At 48.0% G+C, this 13213-nt stretch overlaps 1 protein-coding gene across 5 annotated transcripts in view; it reads right to left on the reverse strand.

The window, feature by feature from the left end:
• ATRIP (ATR interacting protein) overlaps window positions 1-13213 on the reverse strand; it is a 1393117-nt gene that overhangs the window by 1367470 nt on the left and 12434 nt on the right. For 3 of the 5 annotated variants that reach the window (XM_069643860.1, XM_069643862.1, XM_069643858.1), the window contains one exon: window positions 1655-1789. The exons of 1 other annotated variant lie outside the window; for it this stretch is intronic. The gene's annotated coding sequence lies outside the window, so the exon portion shown is untranslated. Of the gene's footprint in view, window positions 1-1654; window positions 1793-13213 lie in introns of those variants that run through there. One more of the 5 variants, XM_069643859.1, reaches the window with a different exon arrangement.

Below are 13213 nucleotides of genomic sequence, written 5' to 3' on the forward strand. Positions count from 1 at the left end.
AGCCGAGCGTAGTAACACCAGCAGGTTTTTACAAACATTATTTCCTGCCACCTGGATATCTTTTGGGTTTGTAAAGCACCACAGTGTAGCCTCATACTTTGCTACTTAAGCTGATTTAATATTAGACACCGTTATCAGGTCAGGAGGTTGACCCCTCGACATTCTAATGAACCGCTCCTCATACATGCAGGAGTGTCCTGATGTAGGGCTAGGAGTATATTTATGAGCTTTAGAGGGCAATCCATGGACCGGAGCACCTGCCAAAGATTCAGGCAATTTATCTCATCAAATGCTGTGCTCAGGTCATGAGAGCTAGCTAAATTGGTTCTTGCTTCAGGTACACAGAGTTAACTACTAGTAGATAGAGCTTTAGTGCCTGCTCCCCAGTACCCACACTTGGACAGAATCCCAACTGTATTGGTGACAATGGAAAATTCTATATGTTTATAGGAAAGTAAGAGATTCTCCCAGGAACTTCCTTATTTGGTAACTTAAGAACAGCTTTAGAGACTCTGGTTCACCAAGATATGCTAAAATAAAAAAATTGATGAATGGAACGTTACCCTTACTACAACGTACTGAAGATGTTCTCATCAAACAACCTAATCTGGTAAGGAAGAAATTAAGACAATTATATTGGTGTAATACTAAAAATTATAGTATGCAATAGAAGCTTTTTTCTTGCATATCTGCGACAGAAAGAGCATCTAAGACACTTCCGAAATACCTAGAAAAATTTCCTTGCCCCATGTGGAGAAGAGTTTGATTTAATGTTTTCCCGACCAACGAAATCCTAGGGCTAGATAGAACATTGACAGACCTAAACAATTGTGTAGGAACTGCTGGAATGACATCAAAATGGAAACTCTGAAACATCTTGTTGTAGAGTGCGTACATTTAAACCAGTTAGGAAACATGTCCTTTTTCGAGTTTTACTGAAGATATGAATTGTGTTAGTGAAGATGAACTATGGGAACAGATTTTAGTGGGTAACCAAATTGTATTAATTTTAGCCACTAATAGTTTCTTATTGAGTAGGTTTTACCAATTTAATGTATTTTGTTCTCTTCTTTTTAAACTCTTATTGGTGAATTTGATGTAATTGGGACTGAGGATTGTATCATATATTGTTATATTTATAATATTTCATAATTGTTTGGATGTATTTAATGTTTTGTGAAAGGTTTGGTTAAACTACACAATAAAGTACACAATAAAAAAAAGAAATAGGCTCAGAGGAGGGATAGAATAAAATTTCATAGAAATCTGTCGTTAGGACTGATGTACTGGCTGCGTGTACTTAAGCCATTACTCAGCACTGCCAAAACCACAGATATGACACCAACTGGGCCTCACTTTAGCAAGCTCAACTGCCAGTGAGAGCCATAATGTCCCAGTCACTCCTCCAGCCCCTTACAGAAAGCAGCCAGAGAAACTACTCTCACAACCACCGAAGCATGCACAGTTATCCTAGCTCTAATGTACAATGATCCAGAAGAGTCCAGAGACAGTCCCGGGAGCAGCAAACGCTCTCATGAACACACAATTATTCAAACACAAGCCCTAACCAGGATCCCTGGACACATCCTGAGCCAGATCAAACATTGAAAAGAAGATATACTAATAAAGATAAAGATATAAGTCACACACTCACCTGATTGACTTTAGTGTGGCAGGAGCAACAATAAATAACAAAGGCAATGATCAAAGGCTGAGCCACGGACCAGCATGATCGAACAGGCACTTCAGTCTGACTTCAAAATGACGGATATGTGTTTTAAACCCCCAACTGCTGTCAGGCAAGTAATGAGAAGGATGTCAGTCAATATACCTTTATTCGACAATATGTCATTATGCTTAAAATGTTATCAACACTTAAAGCATATTACATTAAACACACTGATTCAAAGGACAATTGTATATGCAACAATCTAAAAGCTCACTTAAATATAATACAAATATAAAACAGTAAAATGGTGCAACACCTGTTAATTCCAAAACAATAGTTAAGTAGCCAATACAGTTTAAATCCTCCTACCTCCCCAAAAAAACACTGTATTTAACTCACAACTCGTTTCCTAGAAATCCAAGCTCCAAGTCAATACTTTTCTAAGGCATGTATCATCTTCTATCGTCTTACAGTGTCCTGACATACACAATATTTTGAATACCAAGCTTACTGAACATAGAGTTTAAGTGCAATACGCTAGAACTATTTTTTTAAATCTCTCTATAAATAGAAAAGGGAAATTTGTAAATATGTGTGTGTTCGAAATGTTCTGCATACTTCCAAACATGCTACAAACCTGAAATGTGTCATGTTGGTAAGTTCCATGGTGTAGATAATGTCAAAATGATAAAATATAAAATATACCTCTGTCTAATTTTTGTTTTTTAGTAGGAATTACTTTGTGAAGCACGGGTACAACTGCTAGTCTTTTATACATAGGACAAATTAACATAAAATATACTTCAGTTTCAGATTCATTAGCACGATGTGGCAAAATCCTCATAGCGACACCGTGGACCTTGTAGAATGGCCTTTAGGAGTGCCCCTCAAGGGCTTGCCAGCCTTTTCGTGACAAAATGAAATAGTGAACGAGACCCAATAGGAAAGTCCTTGCTTGGAAATGAATCGTCCCTTGCTGGAGGGACCAAACGCCACAAAACTGTTTCGACTGCCTCAAGTCCAGAGTACAGGTTAGATAAAACTTTAGCACCCTCTTAGCGTCCAGTCAATGCAGGGCTCTTTCTGCTGGCGCGGTCGCCTTAGCGAAGAACGAGAACAATGAAATCGTAGCAGGTTTGTGAAACTGCTAAGGCACTTTTGGTATGAAGTGCGGATTAATAGACAGGAGAACCATGTCGAACATGAATCACAGGTACAGTGGGTCAATGACCAGCACCTGAAGTTCTGAAATCCTCCTGGCAGATGTGATTGCCACTAGAAACAAGACTTACCACAAGAGGAACTTCAAGGACGCCTTTGACATGGGCTCAAACGGCAGCTTCATGAGAGCATCGAGAACCATATTAAGACTCCATACCGGAGCAAACATTTTGTCTGGGGGAAACGTCTGAAAAAGTCCTTTCAGAAAATCCTTAACCAATCTGTCAGTAAACAGAGGAGTAACATGGCGCCGTCTGGTGAATCTGGAAATGGCCGCCAAATGCACCTTGACTGAAGACAATGCCAGGCCCCCCTGCACCAGATGCAGCAGGTATAGGAGAACCTGGGCCACTGCAACCTCCAATGGCCACACGCCCGGCTGCTGTTCACACCAGGCACAGAATCGCAGCAATTTTATACTGTAAGAGACATTCATGGAAGGCCCTTACCGCCTCCAGGATCCGACGGCACACCTGCGAAATACCTAAATGACCAGACTGAGTGGTCAGGAGCCAGGCTCAGATATGCTGGATCGTGATGCCACACTCTCCCTTCGTCCGGCGATAGGAGATTCTGTTCTGCCACAGGCGAAGCGATTCTTCCACCACTAGATGAAGGAGATCCAAGAACCACGTCTGTCTGGGCCAGAATGGGGCGACCAAGATTATTCTGCACGGTTATCTGCGCATCCACTGGATCGTCCGCCGAAGCAGTGTAAACGGAGGAAACGCATACCCGAAGAGGCCAGTCCATGGGAATGAGAATGCGTCTCCTTTTGACCCTGGATGAGCAATCTCTGCTAGCAACAATGGGCACTGCTTGTCTTCTGGCGTGGCAAGCAAGTCAAGAGGAGGGAAACCCCCACTTCCTGAAGATCTTAGTCACCTGCTCCTTCTTCAGCGTCCACTCGTGCAGCTGTCCCCAGTCTCTGCTGAGAGCGTCTGCCTTCACATTCTGGACCCCTGGCAGATGGTAAGGCACAATGTGAATTCCCCCGAGCAATGGCCCAATGCCACACCTCCTTAGCCTCTCTTGACAGGAGCCGAGAATGCGTGCCCCCGTGCTTCCTCAAATAGAACATTGTGGTGGTATTGTCCGTCAACACTCAAACCACTGGACCTCGGATGCGAGGGAGAAAGGATTTTAGTTTAGGGCCCAGTGCACCGCTTGCAACTCCAGTACGTTGATGTGCAATCCTGCTTCCTCCCGAGACCACAGGCCCTGGAATTGTCGAGATGCGTCCCCCAAACCCACCTGGGAGGCGTCTGCCACTATCGTGAACTGAAAATCCGGCTCCAGCAGGGGCATGCCTCGTACCAAATTGCCTGTGCATGCCCACCATTGCAGGGCTTCCACCAGCCCCTTGGAGACTACCAACTTGTCCGACCAGAACCCTCAACTTTGTGACAACCTGTCTGCGAGAAATTCCTGCACCGGTCGCATGAACCCCAACAGTGACATGCAACTGCGGACCGGGACCACCGTTCCTTGGCCCCATTCGGCCGCTCTGGACTGCAACTTCACCACTCTCTCTTCCGACGGCTTCACCAGAGTGTCCTGTGGGAGAAACTGGGCACTGAGAAAAAACAACTCGCTGGACGCCGTCAGAAAGGAGTTTGCAAAGTTTACTGCAAAGCCCAGCTGTTTTAACAGGTGCATGGACGCCTAGAGGGACTCCAAAGCCCTTTCCGGCGACAGCCCCCATAGCAACCAGTCGTCCAGATACAAGTACACATGATGCCCCTCCCTGCGGAGGAAGGCAGCCACTGGAGCCAGCCATTTTGTGAATGTTCTGGGTACCGACGTCAGCCCAAACGGGAGGACACTGAACTGGTAACGATCGTCCACGACCAGAAAGAGCAGGAACTTGCAATGTTTTGCCCTCATCGGGATGGGGAAGTAACCGACCTCCAAATCGAACGACGCCAGAACTCCCCCGGCTGCACCGCCCGGATCACACCCTGCAGCGTCAGCATCTTGAATTTCAGGCGTTGCAGATTCTTTAACGGCTGAAGATCTAGAATAGGCCTCCACTTTCCATTGGGCTTTTTGATAACAAAATACCCGGAATACACCCCATGACCCCGTTTCAACACTGGGACTGGTTCGATCACCCGCTTCGCCAGCATGAGTTCGACCTCCTGCCGCAATACAGGTAGGTGCAGCTGCACCACGTGCACAGGTGGAATTAGGAGTTGAGATGCCGAAACTCAAACGAGTGGCCAAGATGTACTGTATCCATTACCCAGGGGTCTGTAGTAATAAGATTCCACTCGTCGATGTGTCGCGACACAGTGCCCCCAAGTTGACTGCCCGCATGGCAATTAATGGTGATTTAGATTGCCGTCTCTTGGCCGCTGAGGAGGCAGGACCCTTCCTACGCAGCACCTGGTACTTTGCTTTTATGCGCTGCTTGGAATGAGCACCTGAAACCTTGGGAAGAGTAGCCTGGGCGACTGTAACCTCGGTCGCGGGAGACAGCAAATCTGGCATTACCAGAAGCCCCTGGAAACGCCCAAAAGGGGCAAAAAGAACGGCCGTTTGTAGAGCCCCCAGGGACATCGCTGTCTCAGTGGCTTCCTTCATGCCCTTGAGCACCTCATCAATCTCTCCAAAGAGCTGCTCCCCCTCCCACGGCATATCCACAACTTTATGCTAGACTTCCGGACAAAAGTCAGTGCAGAGCAACCACACCTGCCTCCGGAGAACGACACTTATTTGTTTGAAGCCCGACTCCGCCAAGTCCACTGCAATGTTGATGCTATGGTTGGAGGCCTCCTCCCCCTCTCGAACCAGCAGCATAGCTTCCTTGCGTTGTTGTTCCGGGAGATGTTCCAAGAGCGGGGCCAACCGGTGTCATATCTCCCAGTCATACCTGGCCATAACAGCCAAGGAATCCGCCGCCTTCACTGTCGTGGCACCCACCGTGAGGACTTTCTTCCCGAAAGCATCTTGTTTTCTGGCCTCACTGTCCGGTGGCGTAACACACTTGTGCTGGCTCCTCGCCTTCCGACTTGCCGCCGCCGAAACCACCAACTCCGGCATGGGCTGAGACATGAGGCACTTAGTGGTAGAATCAGGTGCCTTAAACTTCTTCTGCAGACGTCCTTTCATGGCTGGTTCTGAAAAAGGATGGCACATCGTGCGCAGGCCCGCCTGCCACACATGGTCCAAAATGGGGACAGAGAAGACTGCCTTCCGTTGCTTCCCCATATGGTTGAAAAGAAAACAGTCTTTTCCCTCCTCCTCACGAACCAGACAAATTCTTGACATGCCTTCGCCATCATAGCATGAAACGCCCCATTATCGTCCGGTGGAGACGGCTGAGCAGGGCTGCTAGGCTGTTCCACCTCCAGATCTATATACCACTTATCAGCTCTCCTGGGCGACGAGGACACCGTCGATGTGTCACAAGGACTGCTCTTTGATCCGAATCGACCAGCTCTGCTTCATCTGGATGACTTCTGGAAAGACCCAACCCCACTGGTGATGACAACGTCAGCCGCACTAGCAGGGAATTCCGAGGGGCCTCAACAGGCACACTACGCACCACTGGAGCCACCGGGCTCGGAGCTGCTGGAAGTCGTGCATCCAATTGTCCCAACAGCGACTGGAGCATACTTAACACCTGCATAGACAGCAGAGAGTGAGGGTTCACCAATGGGTATAGGGACGTACCAGCCCCACTCGACAGACAGACCTGCCTCCCGCAGACCCAGCGCCGATGGATGGAAACCTGGTTCATGCTCCTCCTCCAGACCCGAGGAGACTGAATACAAAGCCAGATCCCGTTGGAGAATGTCCCCAGAATGCCACAGATCTACTGTCGGCAACAAACCACCATCCACCTCCAGCTGCGTCGACAGCAATTGCGGACCACTGACAGTCACGGCCGTAGATGGAGCCGATGACACCCCCGTCTTGAAGGAAGTGAGGATTGTACCACAATCATCGATGACGGAGCCTCTGTCGACGACCTCGTCGATGACACCAAGGCCTCCACCGGCCTGGCCTTCTCCGGCGACTCCGGTTGTGTGGTCGAAGAGCCGGAACGGTGCTTGGATTAGTCTCGGCACCTATGCCGGTCCTTAGACGGTGAGTGCTTCAAAGGACTCTCTCACCTTCTCCTTCTCCCCCGATGCGGACTTGTGCGCTGACTTCAGGCCTATCACTCAACCCCATTGGACTTTACTGGTCTTGCCGACCTGGAGAGCGAAGAGCTACTCGCACCTCTAGACCAATGCGACTTGGATTCAGAGGAACCACCTTTACCCACCTCTGACGCCAGCACCTCTGTGCGTTGCTTCTTGGCGGGGGGTTCCGCAGACATCGCTCTCGGGTGCGTAGATGTCTTCACCACCGGAGCCGAGGACTTGCTTCCCCCGGGACGAAACCTCCAAACCCGGGTAAGTGCGCTCGTTAAGCCGGCGGTTGCTGTCTTTCAACGTTTCTGAGAAAACATGCGACAGATCTCACAAGAATGATTGGGGTAAAGGCAAGACAGGCAATCTGCATGGCCGTCCCCCTCGAAGACCTTGTTTAGCCCGCATATAGCACAAGGCCTAAACAGCGATTTTTTCTGGCCCACAGTTGACATACTGGCCGATAGTATGTGTAGAACACGAAGAGTAGACACAAGGTGATCCCAACTGTTTGGAGCCGGTTGACTTCTGAAGGGAAGCCGCGGGCGGGGCTATTTATACCAAACGTCCTATTGGGTAGCTTAAAGCACCCAAAAAGGACATTGATAGGACACAAAGTTTCCATAGGAAAATGCTAGGTTAAAGTTACCGAGGTTTCCCAGCCTGACCACGGGAAATATTCACAGCATGTGAATCCATGAAAGATCCAATGCTGGAGAAATGGTGTCATGTATATGTATGACATTGAGGTGGTCAGTGACTTGATAGCTGGCTAGTCGATTGAAATTAGAATTTTTACGCCCTGCTTCTAACATGCATGCAGGCACATGGACAGGGACTGGGATCCCACCTCCAACAACCCCGCCCCCTCTGTGGCAGGACCGGCGCTCCAAGAATCCTTGTGGTAGGCCTTCCACCTGAGGCTCAAAGGGGGTTCCCATCCCCTCATGACACAGTCAAGTAGCTGACAAGGCACCGAAGAACTGCCAACTTGTAATAAAAGATCCTTTGATACTAATCTGAAATGCATATTGTGCATTAAGAAAAAAAACATAGCATATACCAATGCTGCGATAGATGTTCAAGGTCAAATTCACATTGCGTCGTCTTTATTGTGTTGTGTTGGCGGTAGATGAAGAATAATACTTTCTTCATGAATGCTTTCTCGGATACATTCATCATCGACAGGGTCGATATCCCCAAAGTTTCCAAGCCATATATAGCTGCCAGCCGAGCCTTCAGCTCATACTTTTTTGCTTTTTCCGGAGGGAGACAGAACCCCAGGTCCATGTTCCCTTGAAAATGTAGCATTTGCTTTACTATATTGCTGTTGATTATCAAATTAGATTTTTCCAGTTAGCAACTCCATTTGAAAGAATCCAGAAGCCTAAGGCAAAGTAATCATAATCGTTAACTTGTTACATGGCAACATCATAAAAATTGCTTGGGAATTATTTTCCCCTGGGCATGAGAAGAACATCAATTTAGTTTTAGAGCATTGTCCTTGCAGAAATTACAGAACAGTGCAAGCTACTTTTCTTTTTTTTTTTAACCAGATGGGGTCAGCAAATATAGCGACATTTTGTCTGTGCCCAATGTTGGGGCATTAGTGAGGCAAACAAAAGAACATCAATCGCACCTTACTAAAAGACAACAAAGGGCAAGTGCTTGTATGCAGCCTTTACGTGCACCTTTTGGTACCGGAAACAATGTGGTTATCTCTAAATAGCAAAATGTACATAGTTCTTGTTGTGGCTAGTGTTATGTAAGGAAATGGAATACTGTCTAAAAATTCCAAGTTAGAATTAGAGGTTGAGAGTGTTCTGGAGGAATAGGAGAAGGCTGGGAGGCAGGGGCTGCTGCAACTTTATAACTATATTTGAAGAATAAAGCAATGTAACCTACCCTAAGTGTGAAGACGTCATCTTACTAGTTATCTCACCTAAGTTTCTCCATCCGACTTATGGCCTCATTGTTCCTGTGAGGTGTGTACAGCGCAATTATACAGTGGTGTAGGCATGTGAACATTCCTTAAGGTTTCCCCATTATTTCATACGTGGAACATCATCGAAAGCACTTTAAGATCAATAACGAATACATATAAAATGTCCTAAAAAAAAAAAACAAAAAAAAAAATTTTGGGGGCGCTGTTGAGCAGCCAAGAGGAATGGCTGCCCAGCTTTAGAGCTCCGCACCATGGCGCAATATCTAGCTACAAGAGGTCTATAATGCGATATGAATGTATGGCTGGACATGTGAGGCTTTGGGGCATACCTGTTCCAAGGTTTGTGTACCTGACAGCCCAGGACGCGGTGTTATAGCTGGCTAATGTTGCGACCAGTCCGCTGGTGAGAAGCCGATCTAATACGCGGGTCGGCCTAAACTCAGCTCCCCCGCTGTGGGTGTGTCAAAATTTGTCCGATGGTCACGCGCTGCTGCTGCTGGACAGCGTTATTTCACCGTCCTCCGCGGGGGCATACTCTTCCTCCGACCCGGATTCCCCGATCAGGGGGATCAGCAAGACTCCAACGGCTGCTCCCTCAGACCTAGGAATGGCGGCCCTGCGGAGGGGTCGTGAGGTTGTATACCAGCCACTGCTGCGTCCCTGTGGTGAGGGAGCTCAAGCTTGGCAGTGATTGAAACGGCAGCGGATGGGCTGGCGTCAGACCCACACCACCGTAATCAGAGGTGAGAAACTCCTCCTCAACTATACTGTCCTGGCCAGCGGGACGGCCCTGCGCCTGTATCTAGGCTAATGGAGCCATAGCCCCAAGTCAACTACACCAACGCTGTGACCACTGCGGCGGGGGAGGCCTGGCTGTTCTCCCTCCCCTCTGAACCCCAGCACTCCTGCTGTTCCACAGTACTAACCATGGGATAGGGAGGTTTCTCCCAAGGCAGGAATACTTTTGGAACCCTCAAGTCCAGTGAACTGCCTCTGGAGCGGATGCGCCTACATAGGGGGAATTTCAACCCCTTACCTCACCAGGTCAGCTGATCCAGTATTCACTCCGCAGGTACCAAAATCCAGCAGCCTGATAGTCAGAACGTTGTGCAAGCTCTTGGCCCCGAAACATCATTTCCCCCTTGATGATTGTGCCTATCCCACATAGGTTACTACACTGTGAGCTACGCACCAAAGGTTATCTGCCCATGGGTTTGGGCGACGTCCTGTAACCGCACGTTGTAGGTAGATCACTCACTTCTGCAGAGAGTTGAGATCTAGCTTCCCCAATCTACAGAGTGACCTGGGCCCCGCTCATACTTGCAGACAAATCCCTGGTATAAGACACTGGAATCCCATCATGGGCAAAGGGTCAGGCGGTGGGAAAAAGTCCAGAGCCATGGATAAATATGCGAGGTCAACACGCAGGGGCGAACAGGCACAATCATGTCAAGCTCCAGTGGGTCCAGGCATACCAGCTCCACCGCCCGCCCCTACTCTGGATCTTACTAGCATGATCGAAGCCATGGCAAAGGGATTTGCTGCCGTACATGCGAAGCTAGATGTTATAACCGCATATGTGGCATCCATGCATTCTCAACTGGCTCGTGAGGGAGCTCGAATTACGGAGGCGGAAACCAGAATAGGGGCCACTGAGGACAATGTGCATGTGTTTCAGTAGACTGTGGTTACCGTCACCAGAAATATGAAATACGTCAAAAACAAATGCAATGATCTCGAGTCCCGCTCCCGAAGGAACAATGTCCGAATAGTCGGTTTCCCCGAGAATGCCCTTACCTGGAACATGGAACCGGCGGTTGAAAACTTGCTTAAAGATCTCCTGGGGTGTGAAAAATAATCCCTGTTCTTTGTTGTGGAACAGGCCCACAAAGCTCTGGCCCCCACACCCAAACCGGGCGACTTCCCGAAGCCAATCATTGTGAAGATACTGAGTTATTGCGACAGAGATCAAAATGCTCCTGGAGTAACATTCAGTATGCTATGCTTTTGCCAGCCCGACTGAGGCTCCAATTCCGGGACAAACTTTACTTTTTTTCACTGTCCCGAGTGAAGCAATGACATTTATTGAAGCTCAGATCTCCTTGGACAATCATGTTGCTGATCCAGCCGAAAGAGATGTGCCCAATTGAGGGGTTTTATAGCCTAATGTCACATGCAAGGCTCACCAAGGGTTGATAGCAGCAAAACCTACTAAATGTCTGCCACTCTACTTTATATGTGATGGATGTTACATCCCTAGTTGAGCGGCAACAGCATGCCCCATTGCAGTTGCTTCGTGTATGTCGAGCATAATATGTCCCCCTGGACTTGATTGGAACGGGAGGTCAGTTGCGGGGTTGGGAGGGCAGGAGAGATACACTGAGTGGTTGGGGGAAAAAGTGAGGGAGTGGGTGGAGGGGGATCAGGGCTCAGCCATTAAGAGGCAGCGCATAAAGAGTTTAGCCTGTTGCAAGCTTCAAAAGTACCGAAGGGTGGAAACTGTTAAAAGATTGGCAATTAGTACTTTGAGGGTTTGATCTTACGTTACATAGCATAGGGTCCTTCAGTCAACACAGTGTACATCATGAGTTCATACTCCGGTTATGGCCCAACAGCTGAAAATACTTTCTTGGAATATCCGTGGCATGGGGAATTGTATTAAAATGCGCAAGACAATGTCATATGCACATAGACATAGAGCTAATGTGATATTCCATGCCAGAGAAAGCATATGCCGCAATATGGCCCCTCTGTGGGGGATGAATAGATACTTTACCTCCTACTACTCCCAGTCCAGAGGGGTCTTGAAACTTATACATAGGACCCTAAAATGTGTGGAGAAAAAAAGTACACATCGGCCCTGAAAGGAGGTATGTGGTAATCCATTTTATACCTGAAGGCACCGAGCCGATACTCGCAAACACATATTGTCCTAATATCGATTTTTTTATCTTATTGGTGCAATTTTGGCTGGGTACTGTGGAATACCAGTGATATGGGGGGTGGGGGGAGATATGAATTTGATTTTAGATTGTACACTTGATAGAACTAACCTAGCACCTAGACCCCAACCTAGAGCTGCCCATCGACTACTGGACATTGGACTTACGTGACGCATGGCGTATAGTAAACCCACAGAAGATGGAATACACTTTTTATTCTTCTGTACATGAAATGTCTTCCCGAATTTACATGTTCCTGATCACCGCCTCGTTAATGGGGAGGGTTCACGACGTGGACATTAGACCCTGCACACTGTCTGACCGTTCCTCGGTGATATTGGTACTGAAGTTCGTCAGCAAAAATACAGGTTGTACATGGAGGTTTAAGTCAGCTGCGTTAGAAGACATAGTGTTCCAGGCGGAGATTAAGGCCAACATAGATACCTTTTTCGCCTGCAATGTGGCTGACGCTACCTCCCAGCGTATCAGATGGCAGGCCTTTAAGGTCTATATTAGTGGGGGAATAGTGCCATCGAGGGTAGCGGGGATCCTTAAAAGCATAAGGAGGGATTTGGAGAAATCTGAATCTGCCCTTAAGCTCAAAACAGAATATTCCTGCTCTCTTGACCCCGGGTGTTGTTACAAATACGGAACAAACTGGAAACAATCAATGCACTTGATTTAAGGGAAGTCTGTTACTTATCTTGCCCCCAGACTGCCAGGAGATGTGGGGAAGGAGACAGACAAGGGAGCACATAGTCAGGAATGGTACAGGTAGAAAAAGGACAATGCAGTGGACTCTGTTCTGGATGAACAGGGTACCGCTAGGTGGTCAGGTGCGGAGGTGGTAGCAGTATTCCGGGACTTTCACCGTAACCTCTATACTGCAGAACAACCTCGAGGTGAGCAGTCCATACATGCACTCCTGGAGGACATCCCGTTGTTGCGCCCAAATGCCCAGACCAGGGAGAAACTCCATAGTCCCATCACGCCTGAAGAAATTATGGCAGTTATTACCAACTTGCCCAAAGGGAAAACTCTGGGCCCCAATGGCCTCACTTCAAAGTTCTACCGGGAATACGCTGCTGAAGTGGCGCCCCACTCTCCTCAGGGTATGGGAGGAATCTCTTTGCGACTCGCTTCTGCCAGAGTCGCTTCGGGAAGCTGTGATAACGCTACTCCTTAAACCAGATACACCTAGTAACCAATGTGGCTCCTACAGACCCTTGTCCCCCATGAACTGCGACACCAAAGTATATGCCAAGGTCCTTGCGAATCGCCTACTCCTGTTGAT

Source organism: Ambystoma mexicanum, chromosome 2p (genome assembly GCF_040938575.1).
Source record: "Ambystoma mexicanum isolate Mex_15411 chromosome 2p, UKY_AmexF1_1, whole genome shotgun sequence".
Lineage (NCBI taxonomy): Eukaryota > Metazoa > Chordata > Amphibia > Caudata > Ambystomatidae > Ambystoma > Ambystoma mexicanum.